The following is a 24,949-nucleotide window of genomic DNA, read 5'->3' on the forward strand; positions in this document are numbered from 1 at the left end:
ATGCAAGCCAATCCCCTGTCCATGGTGTATGTGAAGATGCCTCCTGCCCTGCACCTGTCGTTCCACACTCTCAAGTAGCAGCATCAGGAAGCATGTCCATGTCCTTGTCTCAGCGCAGCGTTCAGTTGTCCATACCCCAGTCCTTGGAACGCAAGCGCAAACATGCAGCCAACGCCCCACAGGCCACATTACTAAATTCTCACAGTTCACGACTGCTTGCGCTAGAAATGTTGCCTTTTAGGCTCGTGGAGACGGAAGCATTCCGCAACCTGATGACGGCGGCCGTCCCTCGGTACTCGGTCTACAGCTGCCACTATTTCTCCCGGTGTGCCGTCCCCGCATTACACAAGCACGTGTCCCAAAACATTAGCCGTGCCCTCAACAACGCAGTTACCGGGAAAGTCCACCTAACCACGGACACGTGGACAAGTGCTTGTGGGCAGGGACGGTACATCTCGCTGACTGCACACTGGGTTAACATAGTGGAAGCCGGGACCCAGTCGGACCTTGGGATGGAACACGTCCTCCCGATGTAATATGTTGACATGTCTTTTTAGTAATGAGTTCATCTTACTCACAGTATAAATTTCTCCTGCAATGACTTAGTCCGGCCTTTAGGGGTCAGCAAGAAACAAGTAAAGAAAAAAGAAAAAAGAAAAAAGGGGATTGTATGGGAAAAGTATCAACAAACCAGATGGTAAATACCCAATCCCAAGAAAAGACAGCCAGAGAAAAAAGCCATTGAATAATTATACAATTTATTGAATCTTAAATAGAACAAATATCAAAGTATAAAATTGCTACTAGTAAAAAGTGGTTTCCGTGAGAAGCACAACTAGATAAGGCAGATGAAAAAAAGCAAAGGAAGGAGACAATATCCCTATAAGCCGCCCCAAGCAACAACCGTATATGTATAAGGCATGTGCATTTAAACTGACTAAGATCAAATGATACAAATAACAGAGGCTACAGACAGTATGATATTCATAGGGGACTGTCTAGAGCAACGAACACTACCAGACATACTCTTCTAAGTGCATCTTCAAGACCCTACAAGAAACAGAGATCTGACCAATCTAACGTGAGTCCGAGATTTATCTCAACGTTCAATGCAAATTGGAGAGGAGTCAAGGATATCCTATGTAAACACTGGCCTATTCTCTTGACAGATAGAGATTTATGTAACAATTTGACATCTCAGCCACTCATTACCTGGCGCAGATCACAAACATTGGGAGATTTATTATCAAAGAGTCATTATATACCTCCAGGCAATCGTTTCATTTTTGGCAGCAGAGGTCCACCATGGGGTAGTTTTCCTTGCAGCAGATGTTCCATTTGTAAATATATCCCAAAAACCTTAGAATTTGAGAACTCTAGTCATGATAAGATTTTTAAAATCGTACATCATATATCATGCGATACCGTAGCAGTGGTTTACCACCTTACTTGCCCCTGTGGATTGATTTACGTGGGTATGACTACAAGATTATTTAAAACCCGCATTCAAGAACACATTCGCGATATCAAAAATGCGATTACATGTCAAGAACCCGGGTTACTTAAAACCATCCCTAAGCATTATTATGAAGCCCACCAATGCAATCCCAAGGGCACGGTAGTCTGCGGTATTGACCACATTTCGCTCGGTATCAGAGGTGGCAATGTGAAACAGAAACTGCTGCAAAGAGAAACACGTTGGATCACAGTGTTAGATACACTTGCTCCCAAGGGTCTTAATGAATATGTTAGCTTCAAGTCCTTTCTGGCTTAGATAGGCTGAGTGCTTATATTTTAACAGCTGTTCACTTTTTAACTGTTTTGTCTGCCTTGTCTTAGATATATGACTCACGTGATGTTGTTTTTACTGACCGATGGTGGAATGTCACGCCTAACTTCCATAATAACCAATATGGACTTCATTCGTTATACCTTACATCTTATATCTATTGATTTGGACCTTATTTTTCTGGCCCTAAGAAAATATTCCGGATGAAGAAAATAACATTTCCTATTAAGAACTGTAACAGTGGTATTACGTGATATACTGAGTACCTATACCATGTCTGTATGTGTATATGTACATATATGTATGTTAATATTTATACGCATGTGTATGTGTATTTATGTACACAGTCGATATTTATGTATAACTGATGTGATATATTTAGTGTATAAATGCTTTGTATATTATTATTATATCATGTATACACTGTCTTGAGGATTATAGGTGTATATATATACATATTGGTGACTGAGCACCTCTATTCTTTATCTAGTATGTCTTCATATGGTTAACTGACTCCTCTTATTATTATTACTGTTAACTTTACTTGTCACTCATCCATATGAACAGTATTAGTTATTTATATTTATATGATTCCATCTTATACCAGCCGGGCATACCCTAGATTATCACAGGGATATATAATTATTCACTAGCAGGCTTTTTCACATATACACTGATACTTTCTTTTCTGATGCTGGCTGTTGTGACTCAGGGGCGTCCCAGGCGCCTCTGGACTGGCCACCCACCTGTTGTCCGGTTGTATGCCCCTGATTGTCACAGCGGTCGGTATTCAATCCCTCCTCTGGATGCATCCGATCCCGCGCACCCCCGGCATCTGGGACGGGCCTGGGTTGCCGTGGCAGCGAGCATGTTGTTGTTACTTCCGCCCTGCATTGTGCGGCGTACTCGGGGCCCGCCCGGCTGCCGGAGGAGGCGTGGCATCGGGGCTTACCTTACGTCCATTGGTCGGTTCTCACGCTGAGTCATATATATAGACCCACCTACACATCATTAAGCCACGCCTCCTGATGAAGCCATCAGGGCGAAACGCACGTCGAGGCGCGCTATCAGTCCCCTGCCAGCTGTGCCCGCACACCGCACATTCCACATGTCTCTAGGTAATGTTGCTTGTACCAATACCTTGTATCTTCTATAGCCCTTAAGACACTTACATATGTACATAGTGTTACTTTAAGGATTATCAGTTTTCTGGCTGTCTAACTATATCAAGGAGCTCTGGTATATACCACTGACTTGTGGTGTATATATGCCAGGTGACTTGATGCTACCATTGATGGCATTAGAGTCTCACTTCAGCCTCATTTGATACTACTGTTCTGACTTTTACAGCATTGACCATTTTATGAACTAGAGTTATATGATATTTGTATCATTTGATCTTAGTCAGTTTAAATGCACATGCCTTATACATGTGCATTTAAAACCACTTTTTACTAGTAGCAATTTTATACTTTGATATTTGTTCTATTTAAGATTCAATAAATTGTATAATTATTCAATGGCTTTTTTCTCTGGCTGTCTTTTCTTGGGATTGGGTATTTACCATCTGGTTTGTTGATACTTTTCTCATACAATCCCCTTTTTTCTTGGTTCTAAGTTCTCATTAAGAGAAATATTTAATAGGTGTTGTAAACAAGTAAAGAAAAAGCCTGGGGATCTGTAAAAAAAAGCCCAGGAAACAGAGAACCAGGAAGTCCTCCGAGAAGACGAGACGTGTCTGATTCCTAGGGGACATTTGGGAGCTTGTACAGACTGCAGCCAGACTGTGTGTCCAAGAAGAAGCTATGTGACAAGTCACCAACTGTGTAGTCAGTTAGGGATAGCTAGTTAGTAGTTCCAGTTCTGCTGAGAACTGCCTGGTGTATATCACTACTGATGGACTGATCAGGCATGATCCAGAGATTGTGAAGGATCTGGTAAACTAAGACTGTGTACGTGGATACTACAAAGGAGTCCAGTTGTGAACTACACTTTGAGACTGAGATTGATTCTAATTCTTGCTGACACCTGGATGTGCTGGAGAGCTTGGTGAGAAGGAGAAGCTGATCAAACCCTGTGGCCAGAGATCAGGGTCTAATAAAAGGTTTAGTTTGTTAACTACTTGTATATGTATTAAGTCTGAGAGATTTCTCTTTGCTCTTGTCATAAGAGAAACTGTATACTCTATAGGTAACGCATTGGCTAAATATATATATGAGTGTTCTCTAAGGGGAAAACAAGGGTACCCAGATCCCATTGTATTAGTGTGGGAGGGGGGTGTAAGGTTATATTCCTGGGAGAACCACGTGCCACATCCGCGGTAACATCCTGGGTAGGCCCTGTACTGAATAAGGGTGGGAGCAGCATAGCCCAGGGGTAGTTTGGCTCATTCCTGTGAGATTGGCACTTGGGCTCTCTCGGGCTGCATAACTTGTAATTTGTGTTAGTGGCTGTTGTGGCCCATATTTTGTAGAATCGGTATTCAGTTCAGACTCCACACATAAGACCTCAGGAGTGGACATGAATGTCACACATATGTACCATCCTCCAAAACTTTGAGGACTCCACCAAGATGGTGAGCGGCGATGACGCCATAATTAGCGTCACCATCCCTCTTCTCTGTCTTCTGAAACGCTCTCTGCTCACAATCAAAGAGGATGCATTGCAGGAGGAGCACGATGAGGTGGAGCAAGGAACCATACAGGGTGATTACACACAGCCAAGCCTCATCTCATCCCAACGTGGATTGGGTGACAATGAGGAAGAGGAGGAGGAGGAAGGACAGGAGCTAGTTTCATGCACTATAGAGGGTACTACCTGCACAGCTGTCATACCGTCTGTTCAGCGTGGATGGCCAGAGGACAGAGAGGAGGAGGAGGAGAGTATGGTCAGTCATCCTCTTGGTGAGGACATGGAAGTCTTGCCTGTTAGTAGTCTGGCACGCATGGCTGAGTTTATGTTACGCTGCCTTTCCCATGACCCTTGCATTCTCAAAATTTTGGGTGACAGTCATTACTGGTTGGTGACACTTCTAGACCAACGCTACAAGGAGAACTTTATATCTCTTATTCCTGAGGCGGACAGGTCTACAAAAATGGGGCTGTACCAGAAGGCCCTTGTTGCGGAACTATTAAAAAATTCCCATCTGAAAACGCTGGCGGCAGAAGGCACACATCGTTGGACAACCAAGGAGCACAGGCGAGAGAGACACAACTTCAATCCAGCAGAGGCAGGGGAACACTGTCAAAGTTCTGGGAGAGTTTTCTCAGACCCTCCCATCACACAGGCCCTGAGGCGCGGGGTACTCTCACAAGGAGTGCAAATTTTTGGAAGATGCTGAGGGAGTACCTTGCCGACTGTACCAACGTCCTCCATGATTCCTCTGTGCCTTATAATTATTGGGTATCCAAGCTGGATACGTGGAATGAACTGGCTCTCTATGCCTTGGAGGTTCTGGCCCGCCCTGGAATTATAACTGATAAGCGCATCCGCCTGTCAACTGAAAATGGTGACAGGCTGACTCTTATAAAAATGAACAAGGGCTAGATTGGGCCAGACTTCTCAACACCACCGAATGATAGCAGCGTAACATAAACTCAAATCCATTGTCTTTTCTTGGGAGGTATATTCCCATGCACCTTTTCACACCCACACATGAGTATACGCTTCCTGATTGTGGCTATTTGCTCTTGTTCTCCTCCTTCTCCTTCTCCTCATCCTCCACCACCATTTCACCAGGGTGACCGTGGTCCGTGATGCAACACCCACATAAATTTTTAAAGGGTGTTTATGATGCCCGTAAAAAAAAAATTGAAACAGTATGTTCATGTATACCCCCCAGGGGTAAATGTTTATCAGCCCATACACTTGTGCATGGGCATAACAAGTATAGGAGGCCTGCTCCTTTCTAATGGGAACATTTTTTTTATGAGGCCCTCCTCCACGTCTCTTCCAAGGGGCATTGAAGCGTCTACAAATTTTTGGCAGCCCTTGCATTCACTGCATAGGCAACACTATGGGAGACTCTCTCCTTTCGAATGGGAATTTGTCGTTACTGTGGCCCTGCTCTATGTCTCTTTAAATTGTTAGTGGAGTTTTTCCTAAATTTGGTCAGCCGTTGGACTCACTGCATACCCTATAACTGTATAGCAGACTCTCTCTTTTCTAATGGGAACATGTCATACCTTGTTACTGTGGCCCTGCTCTATGTGTCTTTAAATTCTTAGTGGGGTTTTTCCTAAAATTGGTCAGCCGTTGGACTCACTGCATACCCTATAACTGTATAGCAGACCCTCTCCTTTCTGATGGGAACATGTCGTACTTGTTACTGTGGCCCTGCTCTGTGTGTCTTTAAATTCTTAGTGGGATTTTTCCCAAATTTTGGCAGCCCTTGCAGTCACAGCATGGGCATTACCACTATAGGAGACCCGCTCCTTTATAATGGGAACATTTTTTTTACTGAGACCCTCCTCTATGTCTCTTCAAAGGGGTATTGGGTTGCGTCCAAATAACAGTATAGGAGACCCACTTGTTAATAATAGGTACAACAAAGCATAGCCGGCTGATATCTCTCTAACAATAGCAAGGGCCGACTGCTGGACTTTTAAGAATAGTAAGGGCTGTCTGATGGCCCTATAAAAATAGGCTTTATGACTTTCAGAGTCCCTCCATCGTAAATAAAACAGGATGTGTCTGAAGATGTGTCACACACCACATTGCCAGATAAGGTTGTAAAATGTTAAAATGACATTTCCCGGTGAATGCATTTGTCTTAAAAAATAAAGTAAAAAAAAACAAAACAAAAAGGATCTTTCTTTAGTATAAAAAACAGAGTCACCAATTTAACCTCAATGTAATCACATTGTTCAGCTCCTGCACCTCCTCCTCCATCTCCGAAATGACCACATCAGTCACAAGCTGACAGCACAGCAGCACTGCTTTGGCCAAGCGGCAACAGGCTGCGCTGAAGATAACATGCTTAATGTTTAATTGACAAACCGCCCAGTGCTGCAGAGTTCATGAAAACTGTAACACAGCAGCCTGATCTGTGTCTCTCACCGCTGAACATTCAGCCAGACATGGTCATGTGTGACAATGGGCGGAACCTGGTGACGGAGAAATGACAGCCGGAGTAGATACGGTTTCCCTCTATGCCAGTCCTTTCACCGAGCTAAAGAATATGGCTGTGGTGAAATACAACTTCCACTGAGAAGCTGTTTCAGACTGAAAAAGATGTTTTGTGTCAAAGCACCACCGACAAGTGCGAGTTGATGTTGGACGGGCAGCCACTGCTTCTGCCACATTCACCTGTCCACATGTTTGTCCTTCCCAGTAAGTGCACTGGGGAGGGCACGGGTAATGTTAAGGGACACGTGCTTGTGGAAGGCGGAGACGACACCGGGAGAAACAGTGGTGGCTGGGGACCGAGTATGGACACGAGGCCGCCGCCGGCATGAGGTTATGAAAAGCTTCCGCCTCCACGAGCCTAAAAGGCCACATTTCAAGTGCAAGCAGCTGTCAAAAAATTGGCAGTATAGTATCGCAGCCTGTGGGTGAGTGGGTGACAGGCTGCATACTTGCGCTTGGAATGGGGGTAGGGACAACTGAACGCTGCACTGGGACAAGTATGTGGACGGTGATTGTTGCAAGTCTGCAACAACAGTTGCATGGCGGGAGGCATCTTCGCATGCGCCAAGGATCACTTATGATGGGCACACTTTTAGGCAGTGACCTGGGAGTCAGAAATGCTTCCAGAGGTCTTCCCCATGCTGTTCCCATGTCTTTTCAGCACTGTATGCATGTGTCTGATGATGTGTCACACACCACATCGCCAGATAAGGTTGTAAAATGTTAAAATGACATTTCCCAGGGGAATGCATTTGTCTTTGTTGAAAGCAATGCAAAAGTGCAAAAACGCATCAAAAACACTACGTGTGAACATAGCCCAAGGTGTGGAGGAGTATTTTTGGTTTTGGTTATTTATTTTGCCTTATATACAAGTCCTTACCCTGGAAAGGATGTTCCTTAATATATTTCCCAGGAAAATCCATTTTGTTTTTGTATGTTTTATTGCGAGTCCGTAAAAGTAACGTAATACTCTGACAACGTTGTTGACAGCAGTGACCTGGGAGTCATAAATGCTTCCAGGGGTCTTCCCCATGCTGTTCCCATATCATTTGAGCACTGTTCTCATCGATTTGGGCAATTTTTAGGCCCTCTGCAGACCGCCGGGGGTAGCCGACTGAAAAATGCTCGAGTTTCCCATAAGACTTACATTGGGCTCGTTGCTCGGGTCAAGCACCCGAGTATACCAATTTGCTCGACTCGAGCAATGAGTACCCAAGCAACTTAGTGCTCTCTCATCACTAGTTAAAAGAGTAGCAGCTGATAACAAGGCCACTGACTAGGTATATGGTGTGTGCGCAACGGCGTAGCAAAGGACGGGATAGATAGATAGATAACATTACAATACAATATATTGGTAAAAGCAAAGCACATATACTAAATGAGAACAGATACTACACTTTATCTTAGCCAAAAGGCCGAGAAGCGATAACCTGAACTGGTTTTGGCCTATGACTGCACCCTGGCTTCAAGAAGGCACCCATTGTAGGGATAGGGACAAAGACTCCCCTTAGGAAGACATGTTGTTCACCTTAAAACCCACAACTTTACTGCTTGTTGCAGCTGCAGCCCACGCAAGCGTTTTTAATCTGCATATAACGCGCCCCCTGGGTCGTGGGGTATGTCAGCAACCCCACCACAGCAGCACTGAGTAGGTCAGCGACTCCACCAGAGCAGCACAGGAGCACAGAGTATGTCAGTGACTCAAACACAGTAGCACAGAGTATGTCAGCTACTCCACCACAAGCAGCACAAAGTATGTCAGTGACTCCCCCACAGCAACATATAGTATGTCAGTGACTCCACTTTGTCACAGCAGCACAGAGTATTTGAGTGACCCACCCACAGCAGCACAGAGTATGTCAGTGTCCCCACCACAGAAGCATAGAGTATGTCAGTGACCATCGCCACAGCAGCATAGAGTATGTCAGTGTCCCCATTACAGCAGCAGCACAGAGTAAGTCAGCGACCCCATCACAGCAGCAGCACAGAGTAAGTCAGCGACCATCGCCACAGCAGCATAGAGTATGTCAGTGTCCCCATTACAGCTTCACAGATTGACCGTAACCACCGACACAGCAGCACAGAGTATGTCAGCGACTGCACCACTGCAGCACAGAGTATGTCAGCGGCCTTCACCACAGCAGCGCAGAGAATGTCAGCAAATCCACCATCATAGCAGCACAGAGTATGACAGCGACCCTACCACAGCAGAAAAGAGTATGTCACCGACCAGCGCCACAGCAGCACAGAGTATGATAGCGACTCCACCACAGCAGCACAGAGTATGACAGCAACATCCGCCACAAGAGCATAGAGTGTGTCAGGAACTCCACCACAAAAGCGCAGAGTATTTCAGCTACTCCACCACAGCAGCAGAGGATGTCAGCTACTCCACCACAGCAGCACAGAGGATGTCAGCTACTCCACCACAGCTACTCCACCACACAGTTGTGCTCCACAACAGCAGCACAACCGCCATAGCAGCACAGAGTATGTCAGCGACTGCATCACAGAGTATGTCAGCGACCCCATTACAGCAGCACAGAGTATGTCAGTGGCCCCAACACAGCTGCACAAATTAAGACAGTAACCACCGACACAAGCAGCACAGAGTATGTCAGCGACTCCACCACAGCAGCACAGAATATGTCAGCGGCTCCACCACAGCAGAAGAGAGTATGACAGTAACCACCGCCACAGCAGCACAGAGCATGACAGCGACTCCACCACAGCAGCACAGAGCATGTCAGCGACTCCACCACAGCAGCACAGAATATGTCAGCGTCTCCACAACAGCAGCACAGAGTATGACAGCAGCCAATGACACAGCAGCACAGAGTATGTCAGCGTCTCCCCCACAGCAGCACAGAGTAGGACAGCAACATCCGCCACAACAGCATCGCCGCAGCACTAACGCTACTGGATGGGGCCCGGCGGGTGAGAACTCAGAGCCCGCCGAGTGCCAACACTAGCCCCGCTACTGCGACTAGATGTGCGTTCTCGGACGCACATCTAGCTGAATTGCCAGGCTCGTGCGCTGCAATACACGCTGCCGGCCAATCACAGGCCAGCGGCGGCCACTGGGCCGCCCAATCAAAAGCCAGCATGACGTCGGCTGGCCAATCAGAGGCCAGCGGCGGCCAGCCAATCAAATGCCAGCATGAGGTCGGCCGGCCAATCAGAGGCCAGCGGCGTCCAGCCAATCAAAAGCCAGCATGACACAACCCGGCCAATCAGAGGCCTGCGGAGGCCAGCCAATCAGAGGCCAGCATGACGTCACCCGGCCAATCAGAGGCCATCGGCGGCCAGCCAATCAGAGGTCAGCATGACGTCGGCCAGCCAATCAGAGGTCAGCGGTGGCCAGCCAATCAAAGGCCAGCATGACGTCCCCGGCCAATCAGAGGCCAGCGGCGTCCAGCCAATCAGAGGCCAGCATGACGTCGGTCGGCCAATCAGAGTTCAGTGGCAGCCAGCCAATCAAATGCCAGCATGACGTCGGCCGGCCAATCAGAGGCCAGCGGCGTCCAGCCAATCAAAAGCCAGCATGACGCAACCCGGCCAATCAGAGGCCAGCATGACGTCACCCGGCCAATCAGAGGCCATCGGCGGCCAGCCAATCAGAGGTCAGCATGACGTCGGCCAGCCAATCAGAGGTCAGCGGTGGCCAGCCAATCAAAGGCCAGCATGACGTCCCCGGCCAATCAGAGGCCAGCGGCGTCCAGCCAATCAGAGGCCAGCATGACGTCGGTCGGCCAATCAGAGTTCAGTGGCGGCCAGCCAATCAGAGGCCAGGCATGAAGTCGGCCGGCCAATCAGAGGCCAGCGGCGTCCAGCCAATCAAAAGCCAGCGTGACGTCATCCGGCCAATCAGAGGCCAGCGGCGGCCAGCCAATCAGAGGCCAGCAATGATTCGGCCGGCCAATCAGAGGCCAGCGGCGTCCAGCCAATCAGAGGCCAGCATGACGTTACCCCGCCAATTGGAGGCCTGAGGCGTCCAGCCAATCAAAGACCAGCATGACGTCACCCGGCCAATCAGAGGCCAGCGGCGTCCAGCCAATCAAAAGCCAGCATGACGTCATCCGGCCAATCAGAGGCCAGCGGCGCCCAGTCAATCAAAAGCCAGCATGACGTCAACCGGCCAATCAGAGGCAAGCGGCGGCCAGCCAATCAAAGGCCAGCATGACGTCGGCCGGCCAATCAGAGGCCAGAAGCGGCCGGCGGCCAATCAGAGGCCAGCATGACGTCACCCGGCCAATTAGAGGCCTGAGGCGTCCAGGCAATCAAAGGCCAGCATGACGTCGACCGGCCAATCCAGAGCCCAGCGGAGGCCGGCCAATCAGAGGCCAGCAGACGTCACCCGGCCAATCAGAGGCCAGCCAATCAAAGGGAAGCGTGACTTCACCCGGCCAATCAGAGGCCAGCGACGGCCAGCCAATCAAAGGCCAGCATGACGTCGGCCGGCCAATCAAAGGCCAGCGGAGTCCAGCCAATCAGAGGCCAGCATGACGTCGGTGGGCCAATCAGAGTCCAGCGGAGGCCGGCCAATCAGAGGCCAGCATGACGTCAGCCGGCCAATCCAGAGGCCAGCGGCGGTCGGCCAATCAGAAGCCAGCATGACATCGGCCGGCCAATCAGAGGCCAGAGGTGACCGGTCAATCAGAAGCCAGCATGACGTCGGCCGGCCAATCGACGGGGCGCATGACGTCGGCCGGCAGCCGCTGGCCTCTGATTGGCCGGCCGTCGTCATGCTGGCTTCTGATTGGCCGACAACCGCTGGCCTCTGATTGGCCGGTAGCGTGTATTGCAGTGCACGGGCCTGGCTAGTACGTGCGCTGCAATTCATTTTAGCTAGATGTGCCGACTACAGGAGAGGACGCTGCGCGGGAGAAAAGTGAAGGAATGAATGAATGAACGAATGGAGGAGTGGTTTTTATGTTTTTTTTTTATATGCGATGCACAGCAGGCTGGGGGGGAGGAGGAGCGTATATACCAGGATTGAGGGAGGGCAGCATATGTACTGAGGGGGGGGTAGCATATATACATGGACTGAGAAGATCTGCATGGAGGAGTGGGCCAAGATAACTCCACAGACCTGTGCCGGCCTGATCAGGTCTTATAAAAGACGATTATTAGCTGTAATTGCAAACAAGGGTTATTCCACAAAATATTAAACATAGGGGTTGTATAATAATTGACCCACACTTTTATGTTTAAAATTTAATAAAATTCAACTGAGCAACATAACTTTTTGGTTTGTAAGATTTATGCTTATGTTCATAAAACCTACTCTCGTTTGCAGTTTGAAGGCTCTAACTTATTTGCATCTTATCAAACCAGCTAAATCTGCAGGGGGTTGAATACTACTTGTAGGCACTGTATACCAGGATTGAGGGGAGGGCCAGCATATATACCAGGATTGAGGGGAGGGCCAGTATATATACCAGGATTGAGGGGAGGGCCAGCATATATACAAGGATTGAGGGGAGGGCCAGCATATATACCAGGATTGAGGGAGGGCAGCATATGTACTGAGGGGGGGGGGTAGCATATATACATGGACTGAGGGGGGGGGCATATATACCAGGATTGAGGGGAGGGCCAGCATATATACCAGGATTGAGGGGAGGGCCAGCATATATGCCAGGATTGAGTGGAGGGCCAGCATATATACCAGGATTGAGGTGAGGGCCAGCATATATACCAGGATTGAGGTGAGGGCCAGCATATATACCAGGATTGAGGGGAGGACCAGCATGTATACCAGGATTGAGGCGGGGAGCATATATACCAGGATTGAGGGGAGGGCAGCATATATACCAGGATTGAGGGGAGGGCCAGCATATATACCAGGATTGAGGGGAGGGCCAGCATATATACCAGGATTGAGGGGGGGGAGCATATATACCAGGATTGAGGGGAGGGCCAGCATATATACATGGACTGAGGGGGGGAGCATATATACAAGTATTGAGGGGAGGGCCAGCATATATACCAGGATTGAGGGGAGGGCCAGCATATATACTAGGATTGAGGGGAGGGCCAGCATATATATACCAGGATTGAGGGGAGGGCCAGCATATATACCAGGATTGAGGGGAGGGCCAGCATATATACCAGGATTGAGGGGAGGGCCAGCATATATACAAGGATTGAGGGGAGGGCCAGCATATATACAAGGATTGAGGGGAGGGCCAGCATATATACCAGGATTGAGGGAGGGCAGCATATGTACTGAGGGGGGGGTAGCATATATACATGGACTGAGGGGGGGAGCATATATACCAGGATTGAGGGAGGGCCAGCATATATACATGGACTGAGGGGGGGTAGCATATATACCAGGATTGAGGGAGGGTCAGCATATATACATGGACTGAGGGGGGGGAGCATATATACCAGGATTGAGGGAGGGTCAGCATATATACATGGACTGAGGGGGGGAGCATATATACCAGGATTGAGGGAGGGCCAGCATATATACATGGACTGAGGGGGGGGAGCATATATACCAGGATTGAAGGAGGGCAGCATATATACATGGACTGAGGGGGGGTAGCATATATACATGGACTGAGGGGGGGAAGCATATATACCAGGATTGAGGGAGGGCCAGCATATATACATGGACTGAGGGGAGGGAGCATATATACCAGGATTGAGGGAGGGCAGCATATGTACATGGACTGAGGGGGGGTAGCATATATACCTGGACTGAGGGGGGGAAGCATATATACCAGGATTGAGGGGGGGGCATATATGCATGGATTGAGGGGGCGGGGAGCATATATACATGGACTGAGGGGGCGTGGAGCATATATACATGGATTGAGGGGAGGGCCAGCATATATACATGGACTGAGGGGGGGAGCATATATACCAGGATTGAGTGAGGGCAGCATATATACATGGACTGAGGGGGGGTAGCATATATACATGGACTGAGGGGGGGAGCATATATACATGGACTGAGGGGGGGAGAGCACATATACATGGACTGAGGGGGGGAGAGCATAAATACATGGACTGAGGGGGGGAGAGCATATATACATGGACTGAGGGGGGGGAAGCATATATACATGGACTGAGGGGGGTCATATATACATGAACTGAGGGGGGGGGCATATATACATGGACTGAGGGGGGAGCATATATATACAAGGCTTAAGGGGAGGGCCAGCTTATATACATGGACTGAGGGGGGAACATATATACAAGGATTGAGGGGAGGGCCAGCATATGTACAAGGATTGAGGGGAGGGCCAGCATATATACAAGGATTGAGGGGAGGGCCAGCATATATACCAGGATTGAGGGAAGGGCCAGCATATATACCAGGATTAAGGGAAGGGCCAGCATATATACCAGGATTAAGGGGAGGGCCAGCATATATACCAGGATTAAGGGGAGGGCCAGCATATATACAAGGATTGAGGGTAGGGCCAGCATATATACAAGGATTGAGGGGAGGGCCAGCATATATACAAGGATTGAGGGGAGGGCCAGCATATATACCAGGATTGAGGGAAGGGCCAGCATATATACCAGGATTGAGGGGAGGGCCAGCATATATACCAGGATTGAGGGGAGGGCCAGCATATATACCAGGATTGAGGGGAGGGCCAGCATATTTACCAGGATTGAGGGGGGGGCCAGCATATATACCAGGATTGAGGGGAGGGCCAGCATACAGTACAGACCAAAAGTTTGGACACACCTTCTCATTTAAATATTTTTCTGTATTTTCATGACTGAAGGCATCAAAACTATGAATTAACACATGTGGAATTATATACTTAACAAAAAACAGTGAAACAACTGAAAATATGTCTTATATTCTAGGTTCTTCAAAGTAGCCACCTTTTGCTTTGATGACTGCTTTGCACACTCTTGGCATTCTCTTGATGAGCTTCAAGACGTAATCACCGGAAATGGTTTTCACTTCACAGGTGTGCCCTGTCAGGTTTAATAAGTGGGATTTCTTGCCTTATAAATGGGGTTGTGACCATCAGTTGTGTTGTGCAGAAGTCTGGTGGATACACAGTTGATAGTCCTACTGAATAGATTGTTAGCTGCTTTTTTCTTGCCATAATACAAATTCTAAGTAAAGAAAAACGAGTGGCCATCATTACTTTAAGAAATGAAGGTCAGTCAGTGTGAAAAATTGGGCAAACTTTGAATGTGTCCCCAAGTGCAGTTGCAAAAACCATCAAGCGCTACAAAGAAACAGGTTCACATGAGGACCGCCCCAGGAAAGGAAGACCAAGAGTCACCTCTGCTTCTGAGGATAAGTTTATCCGAGTCAACAGCCTCAGATATCACAGGTTAACAGCAGCTCAGATTAGAGACCAGGTCAATGCCACATTATTTTACTTTTATTGCAGGAGATCGTTGGCTTCAGCTGGAATGGGCGTGATGGTAAGTATGGTTTAATTTAGAACAATAAAGAATTGTGTGTTTATTTCAATTAAAGGACTTTATTCTGGGTGTTGTGTTTTTTTTTAAATACTTTACTAGAAATTCATGGCGGTCATGTCTAATATTGGCGTGACCCCATGAATTTCGGGCTTAGGGCCAGAGGATAATGCCAAGCTGGCCCTAACCCCCCCCCCCACCGCTGCAAATTGCAATCCACAGCCACCCCGGAAAATGGCGCGTTCATAGAAGCGCCATCTTCTGGCGCTGTACCCAACTCATCCAGGGCCCTGGTGCGGTGGCTCACTGGGTAATAAAGGGGTTAGGGCCAGCTTGGTATTATCAGCTGGCCCTAAGCCCGAAATTCATGGGGTCACGCCAATATTAGACATGACCGCCATGAATTTCTAGTAAAGTATTTAAAAAAAACACAACACCCAGAAAAAGTCCTTTAATTGAAATAAACACACAATTCTTTATTGTTCTAAATTAAACCATACTTACCATCACGCCCATTCCAGCTGAAGCCAGCGATCTGCAATAAAAGAAAAATAATAAACCAACATCATCCTTACCTTTCCATGGTTCCCAGGACAGCTCCAGCTCTGCTACATCGAGATGACAGTCTGGATCACAGCAGAAAGCTGCCATCCAGCCTGTCATCCCGCAGACACTGAGAAGCGCAGGCATGCTTGCGCTCCTCAGTGTCAGGCTGTGACGGCATCCAGATGAGCCGAGTCTCTCACGCTCACCGCATGCGCAGGAGAATTCTCCCACGCTGTCAGTGACGTGCATGAGGTGAGCTGAGTTCATTGTCGGCTCATCTGAATGCCGTCACAGCCAGACACTGAGGAGCACAAGCATGCCTGTGCTTCTCAGTGTCTGCGGGATGACAGGCTGGATGGCAGCTTTCTGCTGCGATCCAGCCTGTCATCTCGATCTAGCAGAGCTGAAGCTGTCCTGGGAACCATGGAAAGGTAAGGATGATGTTGCTTTATTATTTTACTTTTATTGCAGGAGATCGTTGGCTTCAGCTGGAATGGGCGTGACGGTAAGTAGAGTTTAATTTAGAACAATAAAGAATTGTGCGTTTATTTCAATTAAAGGACTTTATTCTGGGTGTTGTGTTTTTTTTAAATACTTTACTATAAATTCATGGCGGTCATGTCTAATATTGGCGTGACCCCATGAATTTCGGGCTTAGGGCCAGCGGATAATACAAAGCTGGCCCTAACCCCTTTATTACCCTGTGAGCCACCGCACCACGGCCCTGGATGAGCTGGATACAGCACCAGAAGATGGCGCTTCTATGAACGCAACATTTTCTGGAGTGGCTGCGGACTGCAGTTCGCAGCAGGGGGGGCCCACAAAGCTTGCGCCACCCTGCGCTGTGGATTCCAGCCCCCAGCTGCTTAGTTGTACCTGGCTGGACACAAAAATAGGGCGAAGCCCCACGTATTTTTTTTTTTTTAACTTATTTCATGAAATAATAATAAAAAAAAAAAGGGCTTCCCTATATTGTTGTGTCCGGCCAGGTACAAATAGGCAGCTGGGAGTTGGGGGCAGCCTGTTCCTGGATGCTGTACCTGGCTGGCATACAAAAATATGGCAAAGCCCACGTCAAAATTTTTGGGAAAAAATAAATAATAATTTAGGGACTGCATCTTTATTAACCCCTCAAGTGTCATTTAGTGTTAAAATAAAGGATTTATTAAAAAAAAATTGGCGTGGGATCCTCCATAATTTTAGTCTCTAGCGGAGGTTAAACAGACGGCTGGGGCAGATGTTTGAAGCCTGGGAAGGGGATAATACCCACGGAGCTTCCCAGGCTACTAATATCAGCCCCCAGCTGAATACCTAGCCTTTACTAGCTATTAAAATGGGAGACTCCCCAAAAAAAATGACGTGGGGTCCCCCCTATTTTAATAGCTAGCAAAGACTAGGCAGACAGCTGGGGGCTGATATTAATAGCCCAGGAAGGGTGCCATGAATATTGGCCCCCTCCCAGGCTAGAAACACCTGCCGTCAGCCGCCCCAGAAATGGCGCATCCATAGGATGCGCCAATTCTGGCACTTAGCCTCGCTCTTCCACGCTGCCCTGGTGCGGTGGCAGGGGGTAATAGTGGTGGGGTTCATGTCAGCGCCAGCTGCCATGAAGCCCAGTTTAGTAATGATGGGCATCTATAAGACACCCCCATTACTAACCTACAAAGTGTTAAAAAGAAAAAAAACACACTACACCCAGAAAAAAAAAATTATTTGAAATAAAACACACCATTTTATTTAATTCTTAGTTTATTAAAAAAAAATAGTTACCTGTCCACGTTCCTGCGCTGATCTCCCATGCACAGCTGTCACATCTGGAGATGGTGACAGCTGTGCACAGCTGCTGTAAGCTCACACTGCTGGGAACACGTCCGCTCCCGGCAGCGGGAGCCACTGACTGAGGTCACCGGAGTGCATTCAGTCAGCGCAGCTCCGGAGACCTCCTTTACGCCACTGCTGTACCGTGGGAATTTCTCACGGTACAGCAGGGCCTTAAAGGAGCTCACCGGAGCAGCGCTGGCTGAACTCCGGCGAACCCGCTTATGCAAAGACGGGGCTGCTTTACGGCCCCGTCATTCTAGCGGCGGCAGTGGTTCAGAGCGGTCACAGTCTATGTGGCTGCTCTAAACTTGAGATCTTCGTGGGACACTCGTGGACTACTACGGAGGGGTAAGGATAAGGTTGTGGTTTATTATTTTATATTTTATTACAGGAGATCGATGGCTTCGGGGAATTAGGTGTCTAGGTGAGTATAGGTGCAGTTTTTTATTTTTTACTTTATTTTAGGTGGCAATCGGCGGGGACAGGTAATGTATAAACTAACTTATTTTAGGTAACCACTGGCCACCAATGAAATGTATTTAAAATTTATTGGGGACCAACAACCCAAAAAAAAAAAATATGGGGGCCTAAATAAAACATGTATAGGGGCAAAAATAGAAAACTATGGGGGACAAAATAACATATGGGCCTGTTTAAAGGGCAATTTAAATAGCAGGATCACGCTGATGGAAACTACTGCTCCCATCAAGCTGATCCTGCTGTCACGAGTGGACGGGGGACAGACATAGGCCGATGGGAGTAGTAGTGTCACATCGGCCTATGTCTGCCTGCGTGCGCACACACATCGCGCACAGACACCGCGCATACACCAATCATGACCGGTTTGATGGTCTGGGAGGTGAGGCTGACCTGTGCGGCCGTTGGAAAGTTCATGTGAGTTCATGCAATGCAGTCAAGCATGAACTCACATGAACCCTCTGAGGGCACCGCGGCGACTTCAAATGAACAGCTGATCAGCATCACCTGATACCTGAGCTGTTTATTTGAAATAACCGGCGGGAGAGCGCAGGACAGAACGGGAAAGTCCGCGGTGAAGTCTTTTCACTGCCGGCTTCCCCGCCCGGGTCCTTCGCTCCCCACTCCCTGGTGCTGCGCTCCCCGCCCGGTCCTAACTTACGATCGGGATGGCAGGTTGCGAGGGGAGCGGAGGATCGGGGTGGTAGGCTGCGGGGAAGCAGTATGGGGCTGTGTGATTGTTTAAAAGCCGGCGGCTTTTTACCGCCCGCCGGCTTTTAAACAATCAGGAGAATTCTGGGATGGCATTCTGATGACAGGCTGGATGGCAGCTGAGCGCTGCCATCCAGCTTGTCATCCTTCAGAGACACTGCAGAGCGCAGGCATTATGGGAACTTCCGATTCCGGTATCCAATATTGTAAAAATATCGGAACGCCGATACCGCGAATATCGGCCGATACCCGATATTACAGTATCGGAATGCTCAACACTAGTTCCAACCACTGTGTCTTTGTGCGACGCAGAAAAGGTGAACGGATGAACTCTACATGCCTGGCTCCCACTATGAAGCATGGAGGAGGAGATGTGATAGTGTGGGGGTGCTTTGCTGGTGACACTGTTGGGAATTTATTCAAAATTGAAGGCATACTGAACCAGCATGGCTACCACAGCATCTTGCAGCGGCATGCTATTCCATCCGGTTCGCGTTTAGTTGGACCATCATTTATTTTTCAACAGGACATTGACCCCAAACACACCTCCAGGCTGTGTAAGGGCTATTTGACCAAGAAGGAGAGTGATGGGGTGCTACGCCAGATGACCAGGTCTCCACAGTCACCAGACCTGAACCCAATCGAGATGGTTTGGGGTGAGCTGGACTGCAGAGTGAAGGCAAAAGGGCCAACAAGTGCTAAGCATCTCTGGGAACTCCTTCAAGATTGTTGGAAGACCATTTCCGGTGACTTCCTCTTGAAGCTCATCAAGAGAATGCCAAGAGCGTGCAAAGCAGTCATCAAAGCAAAAGGTGGCTACTTTGAAGAACCTAGAATATAAGACATATTTTCAGTTGTTTCACACTTTTTTGATAAGTATATAATTCCACATGTGTTAATGCATAGTTTTAATGCCTTCAGTGAGAATGTACAATTTTCACAGTCATGAAAATACTGAAAAATCTTTAAATGAGAAGGTGTGTCCAACCTTTTGGTCTGTACTGTATATACCAGGATTGAGGTGAGGGCCAGCATATATACCAGGATTGAGGGGAGGGCCAGCATATATACCAGGATTGAGGGGAGGGCCAGCATATATACAAGGATTGAGGGGAGGGCCAGCATATATACCAGGATTGAGGGGAGGGCCAGCATATATACCAGGATTGAGGGGAGGGCCAGCATATATAACCAGGATTGAGGTGAGGGCCAGCATATATAACCAGGATTGAGGTGAGAGCCAGCATATATACCAGGATTGAGGGGAGGGCCCGCATATATACCAGGATTGAGGGGAGGGAGCATATATATATGGACTGAGGGGGGAAAGCATATATACATGAACTGGGGGAGGGAAACATATATAGAAGGATTGAGGGGAGGGCCAGCATATATACATGGACAGAGGGGGGGAGCATATATTTCAGGATTGAGGGAGGGCAGCATATATATATGGACTGAGGGGGGGGTAGCATATATACATGGACTGAGGGGGGGAAAGCATATATACATGGACTGAGGGGGGAAAGCATATATACATGGACTGAGGGGGGAAAGCATATATACATGGACTGAGGGGGGGAGCATATATACAAGGATTGAGGGGAGGGCCAGCATATATACAAGGATTGAGGGGAGGGCTAGCATATATACAAGGATTAAGGGGAGGGCCAGCATATATACAAGGATTGAGGGGAGGGCCAGCATATATACAAGGATTGAGGGGAGGGCTAGCATATATACCAGGATTGAGGGGAGGGCCAGCATATATACCAGGATTGAGGGGAGGGCCAGCATATATACCAGGATTGAGGGGAGGGCCAGCATATATTCCAGGATTGAGGGGAGGGCCAGCATATATACAAGGATTGAGGGGAGGGCCAGCATATATACCAGGATTGAGGAGAGGGCCAGCATATATACCAGGATTGAGTGGAAGGCCAGCATATATACCAGGATTGAGGGGAGGGCCAGCTTATATACCAGGATTGAGGGGAGGGCCAGCTTATATACCAGGATTGAGGGGAGGGCCAGCTTATATACCAGGATTGAGGGGAGGGCCATCATATATACCAGGATTGAGGGGAGAGCCAGCATACTGTATATACCAGGATTGAGGGGAGGGCCAGCATATATACAAGGATTCTGGGGAGGGCCAGCATATATACCAGGATTGAGGGGAGGGCCAGCATATATACCAGGATGGGGGTGAGCACATTCTTTATTTCTGCAGTCTCATACCCCTGCTCCTTCCTGTGGCTGCTCTTTTCTGCCCTCGCCTGCTCTTTGTATCAGGTGTTTGTATCAGTAAAACCTCAATATTTAGGTTAAATTCCCATGTTGGCACTTGGCGATAAATAAGTGGGTTTTGGATTGCAGTTTGGGCACTCGGTCTCTAAAAGGTTCGCCATCACTGGCATAGAGTGTGTCAGGAACTCCACCACAGCAGCACATAGTATGTCAGCGTCTCCACAACAGCAGCACAGAGTATTTAAGCAACCACCGCCACAGCAGCACAGAGTATGTCAGCGACTGCAACACAGCATCACAGAGTATGTCAGCGACCGCATTAAAGCAGCACTGAGTATGTCAGTGGCCCCAGCACAGCTGCACAAATTTTGACAATAACCACCGACATAGCAGCACAGAGTATGTCAGCGACTCCACAGCAGCACAGAATATGTCAGCGACTCCACCACAGCAGCACAGAGTATGACAGCGAGTCCACCACAGCAGCATATAGTATTGACAGCGGCCCCACCACAGCAGCACAGAGTATGTCAGCGGCCCCACCACAGCAGCACTGAGTTTGTCATCGACCACCACCACAGCAGCACAGAGTATGTCAGCGAATCCACCACCACAGCAGCACAGAGTATGACAACGACCACCGCCACGTCAGCACATAGTATGTCAGCGACCACCACAGCAGAAAAGAGTAGGTCAGCGACCCCACCACAGCAGCCGAGTATGTCAGTGACCACCACCACAGCAGCACAGAGTTTGTCAGCGAATCCAGCAGCACAGAGTATGACAACGACCACCGCCACGGCAGCACAGAGTATGTTAGCGAACACCACAGCAGCACAGAGTATGTCAGCGACCTCACCACAGCAGCACAGAGTATGTCAGCGACTCCACCACAGCAGCATATAGTTTGTCCCCGCGCTGGCCGGCCGTGACCAATCAGCGATATGGGCAGCAAATGTAAACGCCGCTCTGCTGATTGGTCGCGGTGGCCGGTCGCGACCAATCAGCGATATGGGCGGCAAATTTAAACGCCGCTCTGCTGATTGGTCGTGGTCGCCGACCGCCACCAATCAGCATTATTGGCGCCACATTTAAACCCCGCTCTGCTTATTGGTCGCGACTGGCCACCGCGACCAATCAGCGATATGGGCGGCAAATGTAAATGCCGCTCTGCTGATTGTTCGCGGCCGCCAGCCGCGACCAATCAGCGAGATTTGCGCCAAATTTCAGCAATGCTCTGCTGATTGGTCGAGGCCGCCGGCCGCGACCAATCAGCGATTTTGGCGCAAAATTTAAACACCGCTCTGCTGATGGGTCGCCGCCGCCAGCCGCGACCAATCAGCGAGATTGGTGCCAAATTTAAACAACGCTCTGCTGATTGGTCGCGGCCGCCAGCCAAGACCAATCATCGAGATAAGCGCCAGATTTAAACAGCGCTCTGCTGACAGGTCGCAGCCGTGACCAATCAGTGATTTTGGCGCCAAATTTAAACCCCGCTCTGCATCGCTCTGCTGATTGCTCGCGGTCGCCGGTCGCGAGCAATCAGCATTATTGGCGCCAAATTTAAACCCCGCTCTGCTGATTGGTCGCGACCGCCGTCCGCGACCAATCATTGATTTTGGCGCCAAATTTAAACACCCCTCTGCTGATTGGTCGCGTTTGCAGGCCGCGACCAATCAGCATTATTGGTGCCAAATTTAAACACTGCTTTGCTGATTAGTTGCGGTCGCGACTAATCAGCGATTTTGGCGCCAAATTTAAACACGCTCTCCAGTCCTCACTAACACGGTTCGGTGATTGGTCGCGGCCACCGCCCGCGACCAATCACCGATATTGCCGCCAAATTTAAACACCGCTTTGCTGATTGGTCGCGGTTGCCGGCCGCGACCAATCAGCGATTTTGGCGCCAAATTTAAACACCGCTCAGCTAATTGCGCCCGGTCGGCCGCATACATATTCTAGAATACCCGATGCGTTAGAATCGGGCCACCATCTAGTATATTATATTGGGTTATGGGAATCTCATTTACTCCTTGGTCGTTCTCTTAGTTTTATTTCTATATAGAATTTTATTAATTATTATTTTACATGTATGTAAATTGTTTTTGGATATTAGTGCGCTTTTTTTTTGTATGTCATATTTTTTAAATACATATATATAATATATAACATATGATATATATAATATCTACTATATCCTTCGTCCAGCTGAGTAGGTACAATTGTAACTATTCCTTTTTAAAATTGCAATAACTTTTTTTCGAAAAGCTGTAGAGGGCTGAAATTTCGTGACATCTCTGCAGTTTTGGTCCAGAATATATTGGCCAAATTTCAATAAAATATCTCCACCCCCTTCCGAGATAAGGGGTCAAGATATTTTTGCATCCATAACAAGCTGCATAGGTACAAATGTACCCTCATATATTTTGAATGAAGATAATGCAAGGAAAAAAGAATAATATTTTTTTTAATGATAATGCTATTTTATTATTATAAACAAGTAAAAAAACTGTTCATTTACATTATGAAAGAAAATGTAAGAAACTTTTTTTATTGATTTTCTTCGCAAGTAAAAAATGTTGTCTTTGCTACCGAGTGTTCATCGCAAATGGGTTTCACACAAACCACACAAGACTTTCTAGTCTTACGTTGTTTTCGCCTCAGGTCTCGGCAGACATAGCAACTACCAACAACAGGGGAGGGTCCACGACTACCATGAGGTATTTGAGGGCCAGCTGCTGCTTGCGATGCTACCATAATGCATCGTCCAAGCACCATTTCTACTGCACCTTGAGATCTTTCAGGAACTTTCTTCGTTGATCCTTTGTCCTGAAGCTTGGATTGTGTTCTCTGTAGATGATGTAGGATGCTAACCCAGTGGCCAACGTAATGTTCGTCGTTTCACTGTGTACTCTCCCAACATTTTATCCATAACATCAACTCCGCCTTTTGTTTTGTTGTAGTATTTTATTATCTCTGGCTTGGCTGCTAGTGTCTCTTCAACTTCTCCCGTCATGTGCATAGATGATAGAAGCATGACTGATTTGTTCTTCTTTGGTACATATGAACAGACTGTTGCATCATGATTGTAGGAAAAATTTGTTGAGTTTACAGGCCTTTCTTTGGCAGGCTGCATGTTGCTAGGTAGGAACCTTTTGTTTTTTCTCACTGTACCAACTAGTGTCATGTTCCAGGAGTTCAATACCTTAGCTAGTTCCATGGTTGTAAAGAAGCTATCGGTGGTGACATTTCTTCCAGAGCCTTTATACGAGCTCACTAGGTCCAATACTGTTCGTTCACCAATGTTTACTTGTCGAGGACCATCAGTTGGTTTCCCAGTGTAGAGCTGACCTTGTAATGGGTAGGCGTTTGACGAGTCACAAGCCCAGAAAATCTTTATGCCATATTTAGCTGGTTTTGAAGGTATATACTGGGTAAATTTAGTATGGCCTCTAAATGGAAATAATTGCTCGTCGACGGTGATACAATTATATGGCTTGTAGGCTCTCTCCAGATTTCTGTTCAGCATTGTCCAGATGTCCCGTATTGGTGCAGCTTTATTTGTTTGCACATGTTCTGCACGTGTATTTTCGTTGTCAAATCTGATAAATCTGAGTATCATCTTGAAGCGGTCATGAGACATGGCTGCACGTATAAGAGGCAGAGCAGCAACATTCCACATTTCCTCCAGATTCTCTTTGTTGTCTCTGTGCACACCAGCAGCAATCAGTATGCCCAAAAATGCATGGAGTTCAGTTTCAGTAAATTGCTTGAATGTTTTTTGTGGTGGCCGTTCAGAAGAATCAGGAAAACGTT

At 47.9% G+C, this 24,949-nt stretch overlaps 1 pseudogene; it reads right to left on the minus strand.

Moving 5' to 3' along the window:
• Window positions 1-8,241: 8,241 nt before the first annotated feature.
• LOC141173238 (U2 spliceosomal RNA) lies at window positions 8,242-8,343 on the minus strand (annotated as a pseudogene).
• Between the last annotated feature and the right edge of the window lie 16,606 nt (window positions 8,344-24,949).

Source organism: Phyllobates terribilis, unplaced genomic scaffold (genome assembly GCF_046119375.1).
Source record: "Phyllobates terribilis strain yellow unplaced genomic scaffold, ASM4611937v1 Scaffold_12__6_contigs__length_324123572, whole genome shotgun sequence".
Taxonomy (NCBI): domain Eukaryota; kingdom Metazoa; phylum Chordata; class Amphibia; order Anura; family Dendrobatidae; genus Phyllobates; species Phyllobates terribilis.